We start from the raw sequence: 6,043 nt of genomic DNA on the forward strand, positions 1-6,043 counted from the left end.
CTTAGCCCGGCGCCGCCCGCGCGCGTCCCGCATTGTGGGAGGCGCGAGCCGCAATTGAAGGTTCCCCGGTAGCAGGGGGCGGGGCCACAGGTGTTCACACTGCCCCTCAAACTCCTGGGGCGAGGATTGCTGGCGCTGTCAGCTGCGCTGGACCTGTGTTCAAAACGAAGCGTCTCCCGCAAAGCGGGAGGCGCGAGTCGCAATTGAAGGTTCCCCGGTAGCAGGGGGCGGGGCCACAGGTGTTCACACTGCCCCCTTGGCGCTATCAGCTGCGCTGGACCTGTGTTCAAAACGAAGCGTCTCCCGCGAAGCGTCTCCCGCGAAGCGGGAGGCGCGAGCCGCAATTGAAGGTTCCCCGGTAGCAGGGGGCGGGGCCACAGGTGTTCACACTGCCCCTCAAACTCCTGGGGCAAGGATTGCTGGCGCTGTCAGCTGCGCTGGACCTGTGTTCAAAACGAAGCTTCTCCCGCGAAGCGGGAGGTGCGAGCCGCAATTGAAGGTTCCCCGGTAGCAAGGGGCGGGGCCACAGGTGTTCACACTGCCCCCCTGGCGCTGTCAGCTGCGCTGGACCTGAGGGGAATTTAAAAAGGAACAGAGGGACGATGGCGGCACTCAACAAGACGAGCCGCAGAAAAGGGAAAACCATACCACACCAGGACGAGGGACAGTAGTAAGGAGCCACATGGATAAAGGAGAAGAGCACCAACCATTGTCTGGTGGCTTCCAGGCCAGGAAGCAGCTGGTCATTTGTATGCAGTTGCCAAAAGGCACGGGCTAGCCCAGGATCATAAATGTGTCAGTGCAGATGCCGGGAGCTGATACAAACCAATGTTGCATTGTCTGCCATCGGCCTTTGCTGAGCAGAGAAAGGATTGTGTGTGGGCGCTCTCAGAGTAGTTGAACCTTTCCAGTCAGCTCTTCAAAAGGTAGTGTAAACTAATAGCACAGAGATTATCCAGCATGAAAGGCAGATCACCACTCAACGGTAGAGGACTTGGAAAACCAGTTTCGTAGGAACAATTTGCAGGTGTTAGGGGCCCCCGAGGGGGCTAAAAGGGATGATCCCCATGGCTTGGTTCGTCGCTTCCGAGAGGCCTTCCCCACATTGAGTGATTGAGATATGGATTGGATGATACAATGTGCACACCATTTCGACTTCCCAGCAAGCCCTCCAGGTTCCCTTGGGCTATATTGGCAATTTCATTCTACAGCAAGAGATCTTTCGGGTGACCACTGCTAAGCAGCCAGTGAATACTAGCAGCATCGACTTTTTCGTTAAATCCGATTTTTGCCACCAAACAGTTAAAAGGCCCTGGCAGCTCTGGGAACACATTCTGGCACTACAGAAGCTTGGGGCCTTTCTCTGTCTTATTAAGCCTGCAACTATGCAGATTCGAAAGGATGGTCAGACCTTCTATTGTTATGTCAGTCTAAAGTTCCAGGAACTGTTAATCAAGTGGCAACCAGGGGGCCAAGGACACTCCGTCTGTTCTGTTTATTTTCTTTTTCTCTGTGTTGAATGCAAAGGGCTCCTTATGGGCTTTCACACTATTGTATCTCCAGGTCTGGGGCGGGGAGGAAGCTTTAGGAGTCAGTAGGGGAGGGATTAGCCCTCTTTGTGCTGGAAAAGTCAAGGGCAAGGCCTAGGGCAACCATGGTGGAGCGGTTTGTTGATGGGCTGGTCTTTTTTTCATGTAGAGAAGCCATTTTCTTGTGTTTCAGTTTTCTTGACTATGTCTTCTTTTGTTTTTGGAATTTGGCTTAGGTCTGTTTTTTACTTTTCTCTTTTGGTCGGCTCTTATCTTAACATTTCTTCTTCAAGTAGATCCTCTGGATGGGTGGGATGGTTGGGCCTTGGGCTGATCAGGCATGGGACCCTACCGTCAAAGAAAACCTAGGAGTAGGGGTATGGGCCCTTGGTGTAGGAGGCACAGCACTGGGGGGTGGGGGGGGGGGTTAGTTGGGTGGCTTGCCACCTTGGGAGCTTGGGTGGGCTGGAGGGGACCGGATAAGAAGGGGTCACTTCTTTACCTTACCAAGCTTCTGGAGCAGCATTATAGGCAATTTGTAAGTAAGGCGATCTACAGTTGTATAAAATGTTATCAGAATATTTGCATATATGGTTCTTTACAAAACTGTAAGGTGGAGGAGGAGCTAGTGGATCTTACGTGATAATGACAATAGTTAGTATTAGTGGTGTTTCTGGTCAGCAGCTGCATGTTCTTTCATGGAATATCTATGGGGTTAAAGCATTACAAAAGCAGAAACTGGTACGGGAATATGCTCTGGCCTCAAATGTTTTGTCTACAGGAGACCCATCTCTATTTAATATCAAATCAGCTCCACTCTGGGTGGTCTGGGATGCTCTTAAGGCTTTATGTTGAGGGCAAACTCTCCAGTTTGCCTCCTGTCGTAACGGCAGAAGTGACTGAGGAAATGGATGGGCATAGGCCGGCGGCCTCTGGGAGCAGGCTACGATTCTTAGAGTGTTCCTTAAGAAACAAATCTGGGATCCAGTGGTTAAAAAACAGAAGGGCTCACCAGTTGGTCTACTTTTAAAATAGTGAGGAAAAGGGGCAAATTTTATCATTTAGGGTAAAAGACAGCTCAAATAGCATTCGACAGTCGTGGAGGGAGACAAACATTGCTCTCTTCCCTAAAAAGGGAAAGATCCTACACTTTGTAGGTCAAATACAGCCCAATTTCACTAATAAATACCGATTCAAAGATCTATACAGCTGTCCTTGCTAACCGGTTGTCTGGTATTATTGCGGATCTGGTGGATCCAAACAAGCATGGTTTTATCCCAGGGGAGAACATAACAGCTCATGTCAATACTACTATTACGAATCTGGGGGTTGCCTTGGTTGGTGTCAATTGGTATATGTTTGGACATGGTCATGGAAACCGTGGGCTTAGACCATTTTCCTCTCAAGAGGTAGACGTCTCTGTTTGGGTCTCAAGACTATGATATGTAGTGAAGGGGGAAAAATCAGATCCCATGGGACCAGGCAGGGTGTCCCATTTCACTTCAGTTATTCGCTCTTTATATTGAACCATGTATTCAGTCCCTTAAACAAACGATAGAGATACAACCCCTGACAATTGTTTTGAAGTAAAAAAAGAAAATCTAGCTTAACCAGACGACATCGCCATTTTGACCCCTTCCCCGATTAGTAGAGTCTACATTCTCTAGTGGAGGCAGCTCAATCATTTGGAGACGTTTCCAGCTACATGTTAAATCAGAAGATTTTATCCAATGTGGTCTCTCCTGACCAGGACAAGAGGTGGGTTCAGTCTCTGGTTTATCTTGGGGTCAACCTAACTGTTAACACTCTTGAGATGTTAGAAAAATAACTATGGTAAACGGTTTCAAAACTCAGCAGAGTGGTTTCTTACATGGAACTGTTTGCATATGGGGCTCATTGGCTGCTGTAATCTTTACAAAATTATTATCCTTCCTCGGTATCTTTATTTTTTTCGCTGTATCCTACTTTCTCTCCTGGTTGTCTTTTTTTTTTTTTTAACAAAATTCAAGTTATTATGGCAGAAGCTTATTTAGTCATATCGGAAGCCCTGGTGCAAGATATAATTCCTAAGGCAGTCTAAGGAAGGGGCTGGGGGGTGTCACTTCCAGCCCTTAGACTTTGTTGTCTGGCATCTTTTTCTCATGATTCTGGTTGGTACTGGGGTGGTGGCATTGTCCTTAAGGTCGTATGTTTAAGAGAGTTCCTCCCATTGGGGGGAATCAATCACCCCTGGCACGGGCATAGTAGATACAGTATATTTTAAACAAACCCGTTACAAGACTTTCATCTTATTTGGGATTCCTTCAAGAGAATATTTCTTGGCAATACCCCTTTCAACCAGCTTACATATTTGGGTTATAATCACACCTTTCCAGATTGTATTCAGGAGAGTTTCAGGGAGACTTCGGTAAAGGTCAATCTCCATACCTTAGGCCAACTATTCGATGGCGCGGTCTTTTCCTCATTTGGTAATCTACTGCAAAAGGTTCCTCTCCTGCCAGTACTCTTATTTTGATATTTGCAAAAGCATCATTTTCTTTTTAGCCTTAAAGATGATCTGAGCTGTTTGGATAATCCCTGTATGGATCTTATTAGGAATGCTCCGTCCAAGAGAACCATTGAGCTGGCTTATAACCTAATCTATCTCTCATCTCATAACCAGGTGGATGACATGTTTTCCCCGACAGAACCATTGTATCCATATAATATGTTTCTGGAGGGGGCTTATAAGTGGCGTATTCAGTTCAACATGGAAGTCACATTTGCTGTTCTTAGGTATAGCAATATGCTGTTTAATTCAGCTTTGAATTTTTCCTGTATCAAGGTACACCATCTTAAATGTATTAATGACTGGTATTACACTCATCATCACTATACTGTGAAGCTTCGTTCGGATAGTCACTGGTTTTGTTGTGGATGCACTGGTGCCAATGCAGTTCATGTCTTTGCGTCTTGTCCAGCACCAAATGTTTTCGGGAAATGCTTTTTTGGTAAACTAGGGAGTATCTCTAAATTGAGGATCGTAAAGGATCCGAAGTTGATCATGTTGGGACATTCACCAGCTAGTCCGGCTTGTCTATCTGGGTTTTAGTTCTTCTCTATCACGTTAGCTAGACTGGTGCTGGCAAGATTCTGGCTTTCCAGAAGAGCCCCATTCCTTGGATTTGGTGGCATAAATTTGAATACATGTTGGCTGGAGATGGTGATAATTGAGAATGATCCTTGGCGGAAACGTCTAGGGCAGACCTGGGATCCAGTGCGGAGGTGGCTGCTCCTCAGGATCAGTCCGCTCAGTCAGTAGCATTTTAGGGTTCCCACAATGCTCTTTATTTTTCTCTTCTGTCTTACATTTGTGGTCTTTGTTTGGTTTGTTAATTTTACTACACCATGTCATGTAAGGTTTGACTTGGCAATTTTAGTCTACTTAGACTGCTGTTTTTATCTTCTGCCTGATAAGTCTAACTTGTCCCCTGGTGCTTGGGCTTTTATGAAAAACTTAAGGAAAATTGAGGGGAAAAATAATACCAATCTTTACCTTTTCAAAATCCCTTAGATTTATTCTCTCAGAAATATCTCTGCTGTCTTGCCCATATCTGCTGTGATTGTCAACCTCAAATCCAACCCCTGTGTCCCCTTCCTTTTGTCCCTCCCACCCCTCTAGAGTCCCCTTCCCCACCCTGACCTATGCTTCCCTATCTCTTCCCCTGCCACCCCATAGAATCAATTGGACCGGATTAGTCCATTGGTAATTGTGTGCGGTCCCCTGAACCCGGGCCCCATTACCTTATTTCATTCTTTCAAATAAGGATCACTACCTGGCCCTTACACCACTACAGCCACAGCCCAAGGAGAGTGATGAAAAGGAGAGAAATCTTTGTGTCATATTATATAATACACACACAAGTGGCTATGGAGATTTGCTTTCACTGGTAGCAATTCCTACTTATCCATGTTTTTCTATCACATCATTCACTGAGCTCACCAGACTAATTTAGCTAACCCAAGGCCCAATTGTTTTCAAAAATTCCTTTGCCTTAACTTACGAGGTAAAAAAAAAAAAGAAATTGTGAAACTTATCCTTAACAACCAATTTGTGCTTAGCTGGGTTCAGTAAAATAAACCAAAAACCTGTGGCCCTCTATTTTGTAATAGAGGTATCAATTGTCGGAGCAGCCATCTTCTCTCAACCGTAACATGGTAGTAGTTGGGTCTGACAAAGAACTTAAACCCCCGGCAGATTGTTTACGATCCCCATGGCCCAGTCCATAGAGGACCTGACACAGCAGAAAAATTGCCAAGGCTGATCAAAACTGCTGTGGGTTTCAGTTCCTCATGTTTGAAAGAAAACCTGTGAACCCTCTGCACTTCGGCATCCCAGTTCCAGCTGGAGAGTTCCGGAAAAGCTTCCTTGAGAAGCTTCACAATACATTTACGGGCATTCCCTTCACCATGAAATGAATCAAAACCCTAATTTAGATTTAGGACCTAATTATTCAGTTTTATCTGTCACGTGC

This window comes from Triturus cristatus, chromosome 7, assembly GCF_964204655.1.
Source record: "Triturus cristatus chromosome 7, aTriCri1.1, whole genome shotgun sequence".
Lineage (NCBI taxonomy): Eukaryota > Metazoa > Chordata > Amphibia > Caudata > Salamandridae > Triturus > Triturus cristatus.